Here is a 21,130-nt window from a genome sequence, read left to right as displayed (position 1 = left end):
CAATGTATTTTATGATAAAGCTTCACATTTCTTGTGTTTTTGGAGTGGCTCCACATTTGTTACCTCTGCATCTCAGTTATTGAAACATGAGCCCAGCCCAGCCTACCACGCACAGCTGGAAGGCTGCAGGCCATGGTCCAGTTCTTCTAAAAGAACTGTCACAGGAAGTCCAAAAAACCTTCTTGCTAAAAGTACAAGAACGGCACTATTTTCCAGAAAGCTGCAAAGATAGAAAAACTACTTTTCCCTTTTACATAACAAAATATTTGCAGTTCTGGAGGTTGTACATCCCAGTTATCAACAGCTGTTCAATCATTACTCCCCCTCTAACCTCAATTAATATCCCATTTGATTGTGAGTGACAAAAGTGCTGATTTTGATATCTCATCCTCAGTTCTTGGAAAGTGGAAGAGCCTAAGTGAAGGAGGAGAATAAAGTAATTAGGTATGCCTTGAAAGGCTGCAACCACTAATGCTGATTTGCCCCCACACATCCTAGGGTTTTTTCCTGTCTGTCTGCTTCTCATCCTATCCCCTTTCTTCCTTTTTCCCCTTGTTTCCTCTCATTCAAGTCGTCTCCCTCCCTCCACATTCCCAGAAACTACTTCAGATTCTAAAGTACCTATTTCGTTTCTGCTTTGCTGTAGCTAGTCTCAAAACTTCATCACCTACAAGATCAAAAGGACATAAAATAAAATCTCATTTCACATCCAAAATTCAGATCATAAGCTGGTGTGTATGTATATTGGGATTACTAATTTACACTGATCATCTAGAATCTGCTAATCCTCTCAAAAATGTTTGTTAACAATCAGCTGTTAGAATGATCAGTAAAACACAAAAATGTTTATGATTCGTGCTAACCATTCATGGGCTGATCATATAAATAATATTTATGTATGCTTGCTAAAAAAGACCAAAATGACCGAAGTGGTCCACTCAAACCTTTCCTAGAAACCTACATTTTCTCAGACAGCAAGGGCAGATAACTTGTGTCCCAAAGAATTTGCTGTGAATAACTTGATGAGCAACAGAAAAGGAGTACATAGTTGAGTCTTGAATGCAGTGAGCCCTAAAGGGACTTCTTCAACCACTGCATGTTATCTTCTTAGGAGACATCATCACACCATCTATATAGAGAAGTTTTAAAAGTTGACATACATCAAGCTATATCCAAATACTATGTGACTACAGAAATTCTCTGTGCATGTTCAACAGCAACACAAGCATTACAGTGGCTATTCAGTTCAATCATACTATGCATTCACTCACTCTTCCCTCCCATCTTTGTCCTTTCATATCCCTTCCCCTCCTCTTCCTCTCCCTTTGTTTTTTCATCCCTTCTTTTCTCCCACACACTTTCAAGAAGGCCCAATTCAGCACAGAGTGGCATCAGCAGAGACCAGCGACAGCTGCCGTTCCAGCTACAACAGTGAGTGGATTTTAAAAAAATTGAGGGACAGCTTTAAAGTTTGGGAGAGCTGTTTAAACTGAATATGTAATAACTCTATGGAGGATTTGGACTTTAGCTACACTCAATAGGGGTGTTTCATTACCTACTTGTGGGAATGTCACTTGTCTGTGATGAGGTCACAGCCTCCTGGCGGTAAATTCCGTATGTGCTGCTTAGCCCGGTCAGCTGAAAACAAACTAGCAGATGCCACCCTGATTTGCATCCAGTTGCTATTGATACTAAAGGGACAATATGTGAAAGACAGGAAGTATCATGTGGGAGCCACACTTCACCAGTGTGAGGGGAAACAAGCCTTCACCTTCTTTATCTAATCATCCCAAGCTGAATTACTGAAATAGAAAACTCTTCCACAACAGAAACACAGCAATCAAAACCAGTTTGGGGATGCATTTGACTCTTACTGGTTTATAGGTTATCCTAGGGATTTCTGTGCCACTTTGACTGGGATGGAGAGGAGGATTCATCAGAAGCAGGAACAGCTACAGCTTAAACCTTGACGTTTGCACTTCTAATGGAAATCACCCATACAAACAATTCAGCAAAACAGTCTCCTTCTGTTCCTTTTGGGTTTGGTTATGTTACACTCATACTGTGAAAAATTTAATTCAGTCTGTCCAAGGGAAGACTTCATATTTAGAAACACTCCAGCTAATCCTCCGTAATCACTCTTTAGGTACATTTTAACTCTCTCATCCACATTTTATCTTTCCCTGAAAAGACTACGTAACACAGCATTCAAAGTCTTTCATTTTTACACCATTGTGATGACTCTGTGTTCGTAATTTGATCCCATTCCATCACAGAGAGTTGTGCAATGATGTTTTCAAATCAACTGTTAGTGGGCACACCCATGCAGCCCATAAAACACATGGCACTAAAATACACACCGGTGTAGCTGCACTGCCCCTGCTAGTCAGAGCTTTTGTTACAGTCTTAAACATCACAGATAGAACCATTCTTGTGTAGTGGAGGCAGCAAAGTTAAAAATAATGAGAATTTTCACTGACTGAAGAACAACACAAACCAGGAGGAAAGACTGTGTAGACCAGCAAGGAGAGAAAAGGCTTCTGGCTTTCACGAAAGGTTGAGGGAAGATCTTTGAAGCAGGGAACAGGGGCTCACTGAACTGCTTGAATACGCAGCAGACCTGGCTTCTTAAAGTCCAGGCTGAGTGTTGAGGGTAAGCACAGAGACACATGAGAATGAGAATATGCTTTGTCTTACTTCTTTTTCTAGAGCATTAGGTGGCAATATCTTTCTTTCTTGGTCTCTTCTGTTTCACATTTTTCCATATCACTACTCTTCTCTAAACTGACTCCCCACAATCTGTGTAGCTATCATCTCATCCCAACACCAGTCTACTATCTTCTAGCTCATGAAATCAAGCTGAAAAGCTGATCATATCTAACTTGGTTTGAAGTAAATTAAGATTCCATTGTTACTTCCAAAGAGAAACACCGTGGGCACCATAATTTCCACGTGGAAAGAACGAGTAGCGTAATGGGAGCTAGGGCCTATAGAAGGCAACCAGAAAGCATGAAAGCGTTTTCCTGGAATTCATCTTTGACCTTTTGGTTAAGCAAGGAGAGTAGATACAGACAGCAGAATGTAAGAATATGTGCATGTAAACCAGAGGTCAATACTAAATTTCACTCATAGGGACTACCACAACAAAATCACTACTAAAAATATGCTGAAACACAACTACTTAGGGACATTAAAAAAAATTTCATTGCATATCTACATATGTTTGCACTAAAGGTTAAATAAAGTATATTCCCACTGCGGTGGCCTACACGAATCCCTTAGCAGAAGAAAAATATGAAAGGACCTGCAAGAAGATAATCTGCCCTCAGCAGATCAGGTATGAATGAAAGAAAAACAGAAAAAAGAAAAACACACAGCCACAGTCCCCACAATTGCAGGAAGCCAGCAAGCCAGCAGTCAGAATCCCCACATGTTGCATAATATACTGTACCAGAAGACCTGCTGGAAGATAGATATGGAGGGACAGTTGGTCTAACATGTAGTTTATATGAGATGAATTCCTGTTAATATCATCCCAAAGCCATAAGAAACATCATGTAGGCAAACCTGATTCCACCCTGATTGATACCAAATTATTCTCTACAGTTAATCCAATGCAAACGTTACCTTGACTTGCAAGCCTCCTCCCCACACAGTCACAAAAAGTCCTTTCCATTGAACCCTAAAAGAACTGCATCCTGGTCTAAGGAATGTGATTGTGGCGAGAGTAAAAAGGCACCCTTCTGCTTAAGTAAACAGAGTTACACTGGCTTATACCAGCTGAGAATCTGTCAAATACCAAATTATATCAAAATATTCCTCTGAAATATTCCTCTGAAATAGCTCAACATTCAAATTCAATATATATCAAATCCTTCAAAATGCTCATTCTAATAACAATAAGCCAGTCAGACATATGGCACCCCTCTTATTCAGAAAGCTCCCAAAATCTGAGTCCTCATCTAGTTCTACCTATTACTTCAACAGGTGGATTTGGTCCTTCTGAGGTAGAACGCTGTGAGTGTCCTTAGCACAACCACGGCACTGAGGAAAGGAAGTGAGGATTCACTGAGCCAGTTAAAACTACAAGAATGTGGATGAGCAACTCCATCCTATCGTAGCTGGAATTACACCACGACACTGAGGTTAACCCCCCCTACTTGTGCAAAAATACCACGGGTTTTCACTAACCACAAATGGTCAGGAGCTCAGTGGAACGAGCCCATGCACAGCAACATCACAGATGTAAAAAGCAGAACAGTCTCTGAAAGGGTGATATTCCAGCTCAAAGTACCCATGGATACATCCATCAATCATCACCTAAAACTGGACAGAACTAAGCGAGGCTGCAAGACCGCTGCAATGCAATCACAGTGCAAACATCTGTTTGAGCACAAAGTCTTCCTAAAAGCTTCACCTCAGTAGTTCTGGAGCATTAATGGATAGAGCCTCTGTGGAACGAGCATCTCTGAGTAATGAGGAAACTCGCAGAACTCTCTGCCTCCTCCGCACTGGGACACTGACCAACACAGTTTATGAAGTAAACAATTCAACAGCAGCCCTTCCGGAACAGCTCAGGGTGATCCACTCAGGAACTACAGTTACATTTATTCCAGAACAGAGTTTCCAGATTGGGAGCACCATGCAGTATTTTATGTCAATTTTTCCACAATGGCAGGTCCTTGGAGTAATATATAAATTCTCCTTATGCTGTGTAACAGTTAGTTGGAATTAGTAAACACATATTGTTCCATTAAAAATATTATGTTCCAGCACATGCATTTAATTTGCCATAAAGTATGGTATGTAAGAAATCACACCATTTTCAATAAATCTGAAAAGATATTAGCATTTTTGTTTCTAATACAAGATATTTTATGCAAGTCATAAAATTTCAGTGGTATATGGAAGGGGTCTTGGAGAAATACACAAAAAAATATGACTATAAACAAGCCATCATTCTGGTAAGAGGAAATACAAACAACCAGAATAAAAATAGTTGATGCACAAAAGCCATAATGAGGGGGTTGCTCAAAAAATAACTTCTACTTTGAATGGTTTGGATGAAATACAAATTATCCACAGAAAAGTGTGGACTGGCATAAATGTTTGTACAAAATTATAAGTATATTTCTAGAAGTATGCGAGAGACAACCGCCTGCATGCTGCACAAGGTCCCAACAACGCTCTGTGTAAGTGCTAGTGCACAGAGTCCAAACCACTGCATTTTAATTACTATGCAGCCTCAGATATATTGCCTTTGATATGGAAATGTTCTTGTTCTCTCATCTTCACATACGGTCTCATGCACAGAAATCTTTATCTGATTCATAAAAAATAAACTAGAATCCAATCTCAACACCTGACCTCAGTGCTTAGAAGTTTTTTACTAAGCATGGTGTCACTATAAAAAGAATGGGTAATATTGATGTAAAGTTAGATATTTGGAGCAATGATATGAAGGATTTGCAGTTAGGAATCAAATCAATACTGCACCTCTGAGGTTTTAGAGTTTCCTATTGCCTTATGTCAGTCTACCAGTGACTGGAGACACAATTGACTACACCTTTCTGTCTAGCTCAAGAAGAAAGAAAAAATATTTAAATGACATCCTGTCTTACCACGGATGGAAGAGATGCAACTCCGCCACTTGCTGTACGGAATAGGTTCTGAAATCTAATAAATCACTAACATCAAACTTTTCACCTTTTTTTTTTTTTTAATTTGGATGTTACATTCTTGAACATATTTTAAAGATAAGCACTACAAAGTTCACACAAGAAGAAGCAAAATATTTCCCAAGCTTTACTTCAACGAACAGGTAAAATAAACACAAAAATACTTAAAATACCCAGTACTTTCCTGTGTCTTATATTAATATCCTGCCCGTAAGAAGGCTAAAAATTTTGCTTTGCAAATTCTACTAGTCATTCAGAAAAAAACATTAAATATTCAGACCTATTTAGGTAATTCTCCTAGCTCTGTAGAATTGCATTCTCTTTTTCTAAAGAATATGATCTGCGTGAGCTCTCTATAGATGATAATGACCCATCTGTAAATCATTTTGCTGCGGGTTATCTGTTTTTTATCACTGCTAGTACCTGTCTGTCCCTGATATGATACCCTTAAACACATTAACTTGATGGAATGTTTTGCCGGACTTCAAAAAGATATCGATTGATTCATTCTGCACTATAAATGAATTACTCTGATTAACCTAGTTTAACAATATACCTAATTTTATCTTACTCTTTCCAATTCACAAGGTTCAAGAAATATTTGATTGAACTAATTTCCAAGCGATGATTTTCAGACTTGGGACACTGGTTTTTTTCTTCTTAATTTAAGAAGACAAAACAGTAAACACAAAACTGATATGGGTGTTTTAAAATATACAAGAGGCGGAGAGAAATGTCTGTGTACTGATTCTTGTTTCTTTAAGAGAAAATTCATTTTTCAGGTTCCTGTTCTACTAATTGAAAGAGAATTATTTAAAACTTCACCGAATACTTGAATATACAATGGCTATCTGTAGCAGTTTCACGAGTTCCAAAGAACTCTAGACTTTGTGAAAGACAGTAAACTAAAAATTGGCAGGAAATCTCTTACAATGATGTCACAAATATTTGTTGTTGCCACAGAATAATGTTTTAAAAGAACACCTACTTCTGTGCTGAAAAGGCTTTGGGAACATGTAATTATCCAGTTTTATCACTGTAGAAATCGGCTGCTTTCCAGCAAATACATCTATCAGATCTCCCTCTTCTGTGCAGAACTACATCTAAATAAATAGGCGCGTATTTCACACAGGCATCACACCAGTCCAGTCCACAACCTTACTAATGACAGGATTTGGGGTATTTTGTTGTTTTCATAATATGATGTAATGGCCTGCAATGACACATGTACAGATACATACTGTGAGAGAATCACGTGTCTAAAAAATTCCAAATGGCTCATAGAAAAGAAAAGAAAATTCAGTTTCTGTGATTTGGTAATAAGTCCCCTAAAATTTCCCATTCTTGCTGTTCTACCTGAGGAAAAACTGAGAAAATTGTGTAAATAAAAATTACACAAGAAGACACTGAAAGGGATGAACAGAAATCAGCTTGCTACAGTACAAACCTGAAACATGCACCTCTGTGTTTCTTGCTGCTACTTGACGAGTTAGTTCTATGTGAACTACCGAACACATCACACAGCAGCACTTCTCTCCCAGGTTCTGACACCATGCAGAAATGTTCCAAGGCTCTGCCTCTGTGATTTACTGTATGAACTGAAATGTTTTAAAAATATGTCACTGTATCACTGCAGTTGACATAGTTCACATGTACACAAACACCCCTATTTGCATAACTTCTGAAAACTTTAGCCACGACACGCAAGGCCTGCCAAACCAGCCCACTGATTTCTAAGGTGACGCTGTGGAAAAAAGGAAATATACAACATCCCATTGTATGGGGTGGAAAGGAAAGTGCATCCTGGCTTCTCTTACCGAAGTAATTTTTGTTCTGGAAAATAAATAAATTAATAAATAAATACACTGAAGCCTTTGGAGTGTGATCTATACACGTCCAAGGGGGAAATCAACCCAAGTGTAAAAGATTAATGGATATGCTTCCTGAAGTGGTATCTCCCAAGGTGATCACAGTGTTTAGCAGATAAAAGAGGACTAAAGAAACTTTCTAATGCCAACTGAGGAAAAAAAAGTCTTTGTTATTGCTGTCATCATGCAAAGCTTTGGCCTTTATTGCCACAAGATATTTCAAGGCCTCCAAGAACTGCAGGGATATGTGGATATTTTGGACTAAAAATACAATCAAAGATGCAAAAAACATGTCCAAAGAGATTTTTTTTTCCTGTTGAGCAGAAGAAGTTCAGCGGGAAGTGACCACAAACAGTTGTTGGCCACATATTAAAAACCACTGGCGAGGGAACAAGCACTGGCAGTTCCCACTTGTGAACAAAATCAAGCTGACAAGTGAAGGCAACTAACTTTGGACATCAGCTATTATTTTCTACAAGTCAGGCACTTGTGGCCTTACCAGTGAAACTGATGGGCTCCACTTTGTTTCTCTTGTCGCTTTCCCCGGTGTGTAAACGCAAAAAGGAAAAAACGCAGCAGTTACATAAGTTGAGCGGAGAGTCGGGAACGTGCAGGGAGAGACAGCCATCTGTCTCGCTCCCTTTATGCTGTGTTATACACATGGCACTGGCTTGCACCCTGCGATCTAGCAGAGAAGGAAACCGAGGGAGCGCTGAGGCAGCCCAGCTCAGCCTCCCAGCAGTACCGAGACGGAGCACTGCGCTGCAGGGAGGAGGGACAAAATAATGCGTTTAGCAGAGGATGAGAGGCTGCCGACCAAAGGGCCTCTTACGCGCTCATCGCTGAATGAATTAAAGTTCGCGGGGAGGAGGCCGGGGGAGCTGGGGCGAGCGACACGAGAAGTGTGAAAGGAGGCAAGGGGCCGGGAGCCGCCAGCCGGGGCCAAGGCGGGCACACGCCGGCGGCCGGAGCCCGGCCCGGCCCTAAGGGGGCGCGGGGTCCCCGGCGCGGCCGCTCCCGCCCCGCGGGGCTCGGAGGCTCCGGGGGCCGGCCCGCCCCGGGGGTCTCTGCGGGGCCGGGCGCTGCAGCCCGGGGTCCCCGGCCGGGGCAGGGCCGGGCCGGGCCGAGCTGCCCCTCCGGGCCCGGCCCCGCGCCCCCTCCGCCGGCTGCGGGCGCCCGGCGCGGCCCGGGAAGCGGCCTGGAGAGCGGCGCTGGGAGCGATGCCCAGGGCTCACCTTCCCCTCCCCCCGGAGAAGCGCGCTTCAAAATGGTTTTGCAGGCGAGGCTGGCCAGGCTGCGCTCAGTGCAGGGCTTCCAAGAGCAGTGCCTGGGTTGGTTTCCCTATATTCTTTGGCTTTTAATAGCTAGCTGAGGGAAAAAAAGAAAGCATTATTGTTTTCTTTCTTTCCTTCTCTCATTGCCTATTCTAAATTTGACTCCAAAGTTTAAGCAGTTGAATTGGCTAATTCTGAATACAGTCTATTGAGAGACCAGACACAGCAGTATATCCCTGTATAGCAATAGATACAATGTGCTGAATTGGCAGTCTAATTATAAATGTGGCATTTGGACCTCCTTTCAGACCCAGTGCCACCTTACCTTATGAGGGAACTTCAACTACAGCAACTGTTCAAAACAAAATGCCATTACAGGATCAGCTTCACCCAATACTGGAACCAGCCAGGGGATTGTTTTACAAACAGCTTTTCTCACTTAACACAAGAATGTATTATAAGAAAAGTTATGGATAGTGCAGAGTCTGAAGAAAATGCGTATGTAGTTTCTGCCAGGTGTCGAGCTACTTCAAACTGCAGCATACTCCAAATGACCTCATTATTTTCTTTTAAATGTACTCACTATAAATAATTATTCCTTAGTTTTACTAGAATGAGCTGCTAGGTACGCTTGCTGTTTATATTCCAAGCGTAGTGTGCATGTAACGTCATGAGCACAGAAACCCACGAAATATCCTGGCTCAAAACAAAAACCTGCAATAAGATCTTGCCAAAGAACCATGGGGTGCTGAAAAAAAGTTTTTTAAAGGGTCTTTTCCAGGGAAATATTTGTATATAATGGCAGGCTACATGCACATATCTCACATTCATTCTTATTATTTACTTTATGGTATTATAATGGCTTAATTAAATGAGTGGGCACAAGCACGTCAATAAAACAAGTCAAGTCAAGTCAAGTCGAAGTCTCAAAACAGGTTTCAAAATTGCTCCATTACACGAATACAGAAAGGGAAATTCGTTAATTTTTGGACTTCAAACTCTGTTTGAGAACTGGATAGAACTGTTCTCCAGTCCTCAGGATCAGCACTGAGTATGGAAATGGCAAAAAATGTTAAAGTGATGGTAAAAGAAAGCAGTAGGAACAAAGTGCCGCTCGTGTGCCGAAGGCTATTTAAATTTGCTTAATAAACATATACCTTATCTACAAACAGCAGGCGAAGATATATCACTTTATCACAAAAAGTTTCACCTCTCTGTTTTTGGGAAACACCCCTAGGACAGCACTAATCTGCCGTCCTCAGGCTCCCACCGGGCTGCCTTTCCCTGCGGCCCCCCTTCCCCCCACCCCGGCCACTCAGACACAACACTAATTGTCCTTTCACGGTGCCACTTTCACTCCTTCCCGTCCTTTCACAAATAACAAAACCGCAGCAAACCCCACGGTGAGACGGCCCGCAGGAAGCGGAGACAGCGCTCGGCTGGACAGGAGCGGTGCCTGCGAGTGACCTCCGGGCCCTGGCCGGGCTCGCCGCCCCGCACGGCTCGGGCCGCGGCCGGGGGTGCCGGCCCGGGGACACGCTCTGGCGGCCCGGCTGGCGCTGCACGCGTGGAAGTACCTGCTCGCATCACGCCTATCTGCTCTCCCTCTCCCGTATCTACACCCAGCCGCGACCCCGCCGCCAGTACACGCGTGCATGCATTACACGAGCGGGCAGCGCCGGTGCCCGCTCCTCCCCGGAGCAGGGCAAGCCGCAGAGGCACACTCATTAGCTCCCACTGATGATTCCTTTCAGGATCATGAATGGAACAATTGTCAAAAACTGCGGGAAAAAAAACAAGCCCCGAGACTATTATATACAGACACAGCTTGTGTGCGCGCATGTGACAGTTGCAGGCAACCCAGATTTGGCCATAAACTCTTCAGCATTATCCGAGATAAAACATCAAATTGCTTGTACGGTAAAAGAGGCTTCTTATCCCCAATCCAAAAAAATAAACAGCTTCGAAGGTAGTGGAACCCAGGAAAAGAATAAGCTCTCCACCAGACACACCTTGCCTCATTCGTATCCTGCAGCACCGCCTGTAAACAGCTGCTCTAGCTTGTTGCAACTGCCACTATTTTATTTTAAAAGAAGAATAACAGTAATAATAGTAAGTGAAATACTTCCTGAAAACTTACTTTGCATTTAGTTTAGGCACTATTCTTTTTTTCAGCTCGCAAAGGAAGCCGTTTTGTCCAGGTTAGGTATTGTCTACTTATGGATCAGCCTCTGGCTAAGGGTTTATTTTAATTTATGGCTTATGCATTCTTTTAAGGTCGATTTGCATGACCTCCGGCAAAGAGCTAAGGCAGCAAGAAATCCCAAGTCGACTGTTGCCACAAAGCGGCACGCATTTCCCCTTCCCCGGGTGTAAACAGAGCTCTCTGATGATGGACTGCCTTCTTCCCCCCTCCTTGTGTATCACAAATTAGGGTGCGGTATCAATTTTAAAGTTTTCTGTATAACTTTATCCAAAGGCTCTGCTGGGAGGGATAAGGCGGCGGCGCAGCGCGGCGGCTCCTCGGGACAGCGCCGCGCCGTGGCCGAGCGCGGCACGGCCGCCGCCGCTCCCGCAGCTTTGTGTGCTCCCCGCAGCCGTCCCCGGCCAACTTCAAAGCACTCACCCACCTCAAACTTAGCGCAGAACCCACAAGCACCACTAAACTCCCTTCGCCTTTCTCCATCCCGCGTCTCTCGGGGTTATCCGCCAGGAGAAACCCACGCGAGCACTTCGGAGCAATGACAGCAGCGCTCCGCTCTCAAAGATTTATTTCGGATTTTATTTTTCCTCTCTTTCTCTCTTTCTCCCTCTCGTGTTAGTTCCTTACGTACAATATCTTCCCGCACCATGTGTTCGCCTGCCGTGGGTGATCTTAAAATACAACGCTGATCTGTCACTACATTTTAAAATAAACTCTACTCGGGAAGGATGAGAAAGTGTTGTGATTTCAAGGTACTGGGGTCCCTTAACGTCTCGGAAACCTCGGGATTCAAACAGCCCCGGAAACTCGCACGGGGACGAGACTATAACTACTTTTCCCTAAAGAAAAGGAAAAAAAAAAAAAAAAAGAAGAAGAAGAAGAAAAAAGAAACACAACACCCTCGTGATATAAAAGTAAATAATCGTGCAGGGGGAGGCGGGGGGAAGGGGTGAATTCAGCAATGTTAAAAGCTAAACAACAGATCTATCTCCGGACGCTGCTGCTTCACTCAATTGCAACTAATAACCCATTAAAGACAGCGCAGGGGGAACCGGATTCTCTCCTGCAAAGCGACATAAATCCAGCGAAAACCCATTAAACCACCGCCACCGCCACCAAGCCACGCAGCACTACACACCACAGCAAACAACAGGTATACAACACAATAGGGCTGGTTTTCCTGGTTACCTCCTCGGGATCCAGTGTGGCACAAAGCACTGGGAGAGCCTCCTTTTTTTTTTTTTTTGCAACGCGCTTCGGTAATTTTCATTAAAAAAAAAATAGAGGGAAGGAGGTGGGGAGGGGGGGGGAGGAGGGAGGGGAGAGGAATAAATGGGTAGTAATTCGGTAAAATAAAATAAAATAAAATAAATGAACTAGAGTCTGCTGGTGTTTCTCCGGGCCATGGATGTGCAGGATCCCGATCGTTAGAAGTTTGCGGATGGGTTGCCTGGAGATTTGGTTACAATCAGGTTCATTTTTTTTTTTTTCCTCCTGAAACAAGTGAAGGCGATGGTTACTGCTGTCAATCTTGGCAATCAATGTGAGCGGCCATGTCGTAAGTATTCAAAGCATTTCCCGTCGTGCAACATCAGAAAGTGAGTGGCCAGGGCATTGATCTGAGGAAGGCAAAAGGAGGCAGGGCTCCCCCGCCCAGACAGCACAGGCAAGATGAGACAACACAGGGAGAGAGAGGAGGGAGAAGGGAAGGGAGGGAGAGAGAGGGAGAGAGAGAGAGAGAGAGAGAGAGAGAGGCTGGGAGCGAGCGGGGAAAGCAACAACTGCGGAGAAAGTGAGCACAAAACAGAAAGTGAAATCGGCGCGGGCTGCCAGCCGCATCCCCGCGCAGCTATCACCACTCACAGGGCCATTAGACACATGAAACCCTACACCGCTTGCTCTCGCTAATGACCACTGATTGCCCGGAGTGGTGAGGAAAGGTACTAGAAAGTTACCGGGGAGGGGGTGCGAGGGCGGGGCGGGGGCCGGAAAAGGAGGAGGGGGAGCGGGGGGGTCCCGGGGGAGCCGGTTCGCGGGGCCGGGGCGGCGCGGGGCCGGGGGGGCCGAGTCACACGGGGCCGGCCCGCCCTCCGCCCTCCCTCCGCCCGCCGCGCTGCGTGGGGACACACACGCCGGAGAGTCCCGCCGGCTCACGGGACACACCAGGAAAATAAAATTACAAAAAAAAAAAAAAAAAAAAAAAAATCTGGAGAAAGACGATGTGCAGGAGGAGGGAAGGGCTGGCGGCGTGGGGAGGGAGCGGGGACTACGAGAGGGAAGCACTCAGCAAGCGCTTACTGACAGCTGATAAATGGGTCTCTGAAGAGCCCGATCCCACAGCACGGCCGGGGGAGGGGAATAAAAGGGAGATGAAATGGGAAGTATAAATTACACCAGAGATGGGAGTCCAGCTACAGGGACCCGGGGAAGAGGAAGGGGAGAGAATGCACTCAGAGTCCACAAACTATTTAGTGATGGATTCAACACAAAGGTGACGAGTGAGTGCAGTGAAAGGGGAAAGACAGGTATGGCCGGAGAGGAAAAACTGATTTAGGACGGACTCGAGCTGAAGTTGGGATTCTCGTGGCGACGACGAGAAATTTTAGCAGCGGCAATATATAAATATCCCTCTCTCTGCCTACCAAAAGGCAACAGATAAGGATTGGAATATCAGCTTGAATACCAATTTAGGAACTCACGCTCTCTTGGAAGTGCTAATTGGGGGCGGGGGGGGGGGGGGGGGGGAAGAAAAATCTGGGAGAAAGAAGGGAAAACTATAAGGAGCTAAGGAGAAAATCAACCAGTGGCAGAATACTGCAAACCTAAGAAAGTCTCCCTGCTGTATTTTTGCATTCCAAAGGTAAACATAAAAGAGTCTTTCAAACTGTCAGGGGCCCACAGATCAGGTGGGCAAACAGCGCTGCAGAGCGAACGTCTCCCTCTTTTGATATTATTCACACCTAGGCTAAACTGTTGTTAAGATGGGAGTGCGGAAAGCAACCTCAAGCCCACAAAATGAGAGAGAGAGAGAAGTTGTTGATTCATCTCTGTATTTTTGGCACTTTCTCCCCATTTTCCAGAAGGCGCCTGGAACAGTTAGTAACAGACAAACTTTTTAATTTTAAAATAGCTTCATAACTTATAGAGGCCAAAAAGACGAGGAGAGAGCCTGATTTCGCTTTCCTTCTCTCTCAAGTAGAAATTTGCAGACTAGGTTAGACCCAGAAGCACACTCAGCCCCACTGCGAATGAACCTGGCTTCAGCAGGACGTGATGAAAATTGAGCATTAACGCGATGGCACAGGACAGATCTGACCTGGCTCTGTTTCATTTTGTTAACAAGCTGTAAAACTCGACACACTGCTGGAGTCGTGCACGTTGCATCCTCTGCCTTTGCTATCCGAGGTGCTATCGCCCCGCTCGAGGCGAGTTCAGAGAAAATGAGTTGTAAGTCAGAACCTCTTGGAATAGTGGACCTGTTTTAGACAATATTTTTGGCAATCCCACTACAATAAAAGGAGTAACCAAGTCGTATTCGGCAAGCAGCAAACACCTTGAAATAGAACTTTATAATCATCTAATAAAGCTTTATAATCAAATTAGCTAGATGAGAGTATAGTAGCTAATTTCCATGCACTCTTTCATTTTTAATAAAGACACTGAAAAGTGAAATTCAGAGACGGGGGGAACTGTATGATTGTAAATACTGAGTTTGCATTCACCTGCGTTCGGCTAATTCAAAGTATTCACCTTGCTGCAGCTACCCGGTGTATGGAATTAACAGCAGTATATAGCTGTCTTTCGAGATATTTCTCTGTCCTTTTTAATCTTTAATTATAAGAATTCCCGTGATTGACCACTAACGCTTTCCTTGTAACACATTTAAACCTGCTGCAAGTAAAGCAAACACCTTGACTTTTTGCGCAACTAGTGTAGCTTTGGCGCGCAAAAAGAAAAAAAATTAAAATGAGCTATGTAAGAAAAGAGATGTAAATCAGAATACAAGGACGAATAGTCTGCCTCAGTCTGCAACTCCAGTAATTTGTTACTGAAAGTTTTTTTCTTCCAAGAAACAGAAAGGGGGAAAAAAATCCCAACCACTCCTCAAATGTAGCATCTTCCTTATTAAATACGAAGCGGGAATGGGACAAGAGATAATTAAGGCAGCAGATAAATCCAACCGCCCACCTAGCTCCAAATCGGGGGAGCATCCCGCTGCACTCCCGAAATTCCAGTGCAGGGAATGACACTGGGTTGGGGCAGGACACGGCAGGGATGCGGCCACGCTCCCACGCGGAGCGCAAGGAACGCTCTCCAGCTTGTTGCTTCCCCTGTGTGATCAATTAAGTTACAGATGTAACTCACAGTGCCGGGGAGCGGCAACTTCTCGGCGGCAGGAGAAGAGGATTCCTTGGGCATTGTATGCAAATGTGCGTGTGTGCGCTGCACGGGGACAATTGTGCTTCCCTCTTTGTTTGCGTAAGTGAACACCCGCCGTGAGGATCCGTATACACGTGCCGAGAAACAAGAAAACGCTTTCACTTGTAGTGTCACCCCACGTTTAGAAACCGCGTTTGGAATTACTGTCCTTGCTTTGGCTTCATGAAGGCTAAAGGCAGGCAGCGCAGGCAGATGTTGAGGAGGGATGCTGACCTGCTGGGGGTCCCTGCACAGGGAAGGGACCGCAGGCGCTCACATCACGTCGGGGCACTTACCTGTGCACAGCTGTCATGGCATTTTGCGCCGTGTGTCTCATTAAATGTGTGGAAGTAAAGCAATATTCAACAAGCGAGGCAACCTGTCTGTGTGCTAAGTTGTACGTACCGCATCTTTAACCTGAGCAGCAAACCTGCAACTCCTGGAGAGTTGGCGGAACAGCCTCAGAAGTTTTGGATTCAAAGGGCAAGGAATTTCACTTTAAAAGTCATTCAGCCACTTCTAAACGGCCCTCTCTCCCCAGTTAATGCCGGACAATTAAAAGGCACGTTTATAAATTCCCTCTGCGGACACTGTCCGACAATGAAGGCTTGTTATAGGCTTGCTAAAGATGTTCGGATAAACTTTTGCAAAATAATCAACAGCATCTGAGAGAAAGCTAAAGGAAAAGAAGTTAAAGCCTGATCGTCCGATTGGGAAAAAGTTTTGTTAGACTGGATAGAATCATATGACTGCACGTTTCTTCAAAAGCAAACCCATCACCTGATATGAGTTCCCCTAGAACAAGAACCTCTGGCGAACTCCTCCAAATTTAGGGGACGTTTGCATTTTGTAACACTCAAAGCTAAAGATCTGCCTGAAAACAAAAACTCTGAATTCCTTACAGCGTCATCTGCCAACAAGAATGTATTGTCTTGGCAGAAAGAGGATCAAGGAGATTTTAATTTCATTTTAAACTGTGTATCATCTTGATAGTGAAGGGAAATGCCGCAGCAACAATCTCCCCTCTCCACGCCCCCGCCGTTTAAAAAAAAAAAAAAATTAAAAAAAAAAAAAAGGGGGGGGGGGTGAAGAGAGAACTGGAAAAACCACATAAACTTTTACAAAGAAAATAAAAGCAAGTTCGACATGAAAACCCCTTCCTGTCTCGGAAAGTTCATTTTAAAGGTCCCCTCTGTAAATCTAAAGTGCAAACACCAGGCTAAGGTAGTGAGTGGCTGGAATTTGCATGCTGATAAGAGAAGGCTGTTGTACTTACAGTGACAGAGGGCAGGCTGCAGAAGAAAAGCTGTTTGTGTTAGCCTGAGAGTCACCCAGGGCTGCAATGAGAGGAGAAGAGAGGAGTGGGAGTGCCAAGCTGGATACACCTTCACCGCATCTCATCACATCTGCCAGCCTCTCTCTCCCTCTCTCTTTCATTTCCACATTCCCTTTGTTCCTGAAAAAAAAAATCTACACGTCACATCAGTCCCCAGATGCAGTCTACACCAAAGAAAAAAAATGAATAATTCAATCAAACTGTGCATAGTCTCTAAGGCAATAAATCTATTGCACTTAAAGAAACGAAGGGTAATTACCGCTATAGAATTAGAATAAGGCCAGAGCGCGCAGGGATCCCAGGGTCTGTAAACTCCACGGTCAAATAAAGTTTCATTTATTTAATCCTTTGACAACCCCAATGTAAACTAAAGGGGAGGATCAGAACTTATTCCGGTTGGGTTTGAGAATGCTTGAAGTGAATGTTATAAAAGCAGAGCGCCCGTGATCTGTGACAAACACAATGCAAGGGAGTAGAAGTGTTTCACTGCATCACCTCCAGGGTCCGTTCCCCCCTCCCTAATGAAGAGCAGACCACACTCCCACTTCCACCGGCTCCTGCTGCTCGCTGCAAGTGCAGCGGGGATCGCTGGCAGCCAGCAGCCGCCTTACCTGCTCCCGAGCGCCAGCACAGCCTGACAAAAACTCAGGGGAACCGGCAATTTTGTTCCACGCTCTGGCGAAGAGAAGCCTCGGGGGATTTGCACCGGCAAGGATTGCCTCGAAACGCTGCCCCTGAGTCGCGGATGTGTGCGGGGCTGAGGCGGGGGACTGCCCGCCGGGGGCGGGGGGAGCCCGGCGAGAGCGGAGCCCGGCGGGGCGGGCGAGGCGGCGCTGCCGGAGCGCGGTGACGGACCGGCCGGGGCGGGAGGCAGGAGCCGCGCCGCTCCTGCTCCTGCCTCGCAGGCTGCTCCCTCGGCTCAGAGGTAAGATGACTCTACATTGTGTTTGTCCCCCCACGGGTACCCCCGGGTGACAGGGGTGCGCTGCTCTGCGAACGAGGGCGGTGGCTCGGGGCTATGGCTCAGCTCCTTGTGCCCGAACCGAGCCGGAGCTTAACGTCGTCATCTGCTGCTTTACACTCTCCATCACATTCTTTGCAAACTTCTCCTGGGGGGCTGGGGGAGGAGTGAGACTGAGAGGGGGAGGGGAACACTAACCCCAGGTGAGACCGTGCTCTTCAGATGCCGCAGACCCTCGCTCCGATGCCGCTGGGCTCTGCGCCGACCGGGGAGGCTGAAACACCTTCCGCCGGCGCGGAGCATCGCGCACCTCCCGTCCCTGCGCCGCTGTAGCAGCGGTTTGATTTATCCGAAACATCAGCGGGACTGTGATTCCGATGAAGGCAGAGCGGAGCGCGCTCTCGGCTGCCCGCGCCCGGGCCTGTCCATGTGCTTACCGCGCCACCGTGAGGCGGGCGCGGGCCCCGCACCGAGCGCCCGCTGCGCTCCCGGGGCAGCCGAACGCGCCGCGGCCGCGGGGACCCCGCCGAGGGCGGACGGGGGGCGGGCAGCCCGCAGCCCCCGGGGCTCCGGGTCAGGGTACGCCGCTGCCTCCCGCCCGCTCTCACGGGCCGGAGAAAGACGGAGAGAATTTAAGGAGAATTGAGGGAGATGGGAATACACAAAAAGAAAGCCCGCACTGGTGTTTTCTTTAACCCCCTGCCCCGAGACTTTCTCCCTCCTTCGCCTGTCTCGGCGTCGCTGGACGCTCCCCAGGGGAGCGGGGTGAGTAGGGCAGAGTGTATCTCGGCCCGCTCGTCCCGCCGGCACCACTCCAGTAAAACCCCTCCGACCCCCCTGCTGGAAGGCAGTGTCCCCTCGGAGCGTGTGCCAGGGAGCACTGCTGGCTCCTCTGCCCAGCCTCCTTCCCCGGCCAAAATCAGGCCAGTTGCACTGCCCGGGTTTTCCTGGAAGATTTTCCTTCTCCAGTCTTTTGGTTGATTTCAAGTTTGAGGCTGGGGTTTTGGTTAGTTTTATATTAATGGAAGGGGAATGGGAAAAAAGAAAAGAAGACTAGGCTGTCACCACCCACGGACAGCACCTGGGGTGACACTGCTAAAAGTTGTGGACAAGGCTCAGCACAATGTGTTTCTTACGCACGCTCCAGGCATGCAAACGCTATGGGAATGGATCTACTGTAGGAGACAGATCCATTTATATAGGGGCACAACACATCACTTACCTCTCACAAAAAGATTTAACCCAGAAGGGGGTTCCTCTCAGGAGGCTTTTAGCAGCTGGTGGAAAGCATCCTAGCTACTGGAAAGCATCCATCATGTCAGGGCATCCTGGCACCCAGAAAAGCACTGACTGCACCGGCAAGGTTGAAGTCACTTAACTCCTAGCTACTAGTTGCACTGGCGGAGTAAGCTCTGCAGATGAACCATGAGAACACTAATAACAGGCTCCAAAAAATGGCAATTATATTCAGCTATGATTAGGAATCACCTCAAGATTGGATACCTGCTCTTAAGCTATACATGCTTTTCATGTATAGCTTAAGAGTAGAAAAACAGTAGTATGACTGTGGATGGTGCAAACATTTCCACTGAAATGCATCTGCTGCTCCTAATCTGGGAATTTCACCTAACAGCTGGATTTGCCTGTTTGTCATCTTAATCATTTTTCTACTCCCATCTCTGTACAACAGAATGACCATAAAACACCGCTAACATACAAAAAAAAGCAGCTCGAGATTAACAGTGATTTTAAATGTACTCTTTCAGGAGCAACCCAAAGCCAAGCAAGAGATGTTTAAAGCAATCATCACTCATACTAAGGCATCTCTTCCTTGAGCGTGCACCTGCGTAGCCTCACATATTATACCAATTTTCCCAGCTTCAGCTGGGAATAGCAGAACTTGTCTTGTGAATGGAAGGACAGGAAGATCTATGTCAGGTAGAGCTATACCCACACGCACGTTTGAGGGGCTGGGAGGGGACTCGTGCTACAGGACCCCCTTACAGCCCACAGCAGCCCTATTTTATATTCCAGCCCAGAGTAAGCTCTAGGCCAGTGGTGAACATGAAGGTTGCTGAGGATCTCAGTGACAGATGCAAGGGCAGAAAAGCCCTTGCTAAAACATGATGACTGCAATCCCCTATCAGCACACCACGGTGCTTTTATTTTCTCACTGGCAACGTCCCATTCTGACAGCACATGCTGGAATTCAACAGAGCATGGACAGATTTTCTATTGTAACACTGCAATTATTCCATCAGTTTATTTTTGTTTCATACACCCACCCCCCTCAAATAAAAAATAACCCCACAGCAAAGCACAATTTTCAAAGTCCCTGACTGAGCTATTGCACTACAAACAAAATACTGAGTAAAAAAAATAAAAACAAACAAACAAAAAGACCCAAATAAAACCAAACAAAAATATCGAAAAACAACCATGAAGGATAGAATAAATAAACAAAGCTGTCTTTGACCTGAAGGCTGGCCCACACTGCAAATAAATGTATTACCACTTAGCCACATATACATGCCACATGAACAGAAATAAAAGAATCCTCAAGATAGGCCAATGATTTTGTATTTTATATTACTACCACTGTGCACCCATAAATTGCATTTAAGATGTTCCTTTGGGTTTGTGACAATATGGCCTTATCCTGTAAGCTCATGTCACTGCCAGTTTTTTCATCCAGAAGCTCAAGTCCTGTGCATGTAAAGTGCATGCTTCTTAGAATCTGAATGATGATGCCAGAAAGGATTAACAGTTTAGAAAATAACAAGAGGTTAAAATGTCTGCAAAGAAATGTTGGGGTACAGAGTTGTTTCAAGCTGTCCAATTTCATTTGGAGCTTATAAGTATCATGGCATATCCCACATGGGTAGTATGGCCATGTCCTCCCTCCTCTCCTCTTCAGGCACTTCACATTTTCTTACCCAAATATGCAGTAGTAACTTCTTGCAACAAAATTGACTAAGAAGCAGATCACTGTATAAATCTTTCAAAACATGTTTAAATATAGCTTAGTAAACCAGGAAGGTTGGGCAGAAACTGCTGAAAGCATTCATACCGGTAAAACTGAAATGTGACATGATCTCAACGTACTCCAACATTCGATTATATGAAACGTTTTTCCAGTGTAATATCAGATTTAAGACTGAAGTGAAGTAAATGCGATTCGACTGTTTTGGAATCTTCCTAAGACAAATGACTGAAACATCAAGGTGTTTTATTTCCTATTTGGATCAATGATCAATAAGTCTTATACATGAGAATCACGCATTTTGAATAGAAAACACACTTTTTTAATAAGTGCAAGTTAGACTGAATAAAATGACTATGTTTGGAGAGCAAAGCTCACTGTTTTTTAAGTCGTTGCAATCTATATAAT

At 45.3% G+C, this 21,130-nt stretch overlaps 1 protein-coding gene and 1 long non-coding RNA gene across 3 annotated transcripts in view; one reads left to right on the top strand and one right to left on the bottom strand.

The window, feature by feature from the left end:
• Window positions 1–17,509, bottom strand: part of SOX6 (SRY-box transcription factor 6) — a 373,677-nt gene extending 356,168 nt beyond the window's left edge. The window contains exons 1-2 of one of the 2 annotated variants that reach the window (XM_048307281.1): window positions 17,390–17,509; window positions 16,719–16,898 (exon numbers count right to left, since the gene is read on the bottom strand). The gene's annotated coding sequence lies outside the window, so the exon portion shown is untranslated. Of the gene's footprint in view, window positions 1–12,211; window positions 12,307–16,718; window positions 16,899–17,389 lie in introns of those variants that run through there. The other variant, XM_048307282.1, reaches the window with a different exon arrangement.
• On the top strand, window positions 12,753–14,625 carry LOC125327601. The gene is made up of 2 exons (XR_007204328.1): window positions 12,753–12,963; window positions 14,223–14,625. It is a non-coding gene; the product is annotated as an uncharacterized LOC125327601 (long non-coding RNA).
• Window positions 17,510–21,130: the final 3,621 nt, after the last annotated feature.

This window comes from Corvus hawaiiensis, chromosome 6 (assembly GCF_020740725.1).
Source record: "Corvus hawaiiensis isolate bCorHaw1 chromosome 6, bCorHaw1.pri.cur, whole genome shotgun sequence".
NCBI lineage: Eukaryota > Metazoa > Chordata > Aves > Passeriformes > Corvidae > Corvus > Corvus hawaiiensis.
This window is presented reverse-complemented; position numbering and strand designations above follow the sequence as displayed.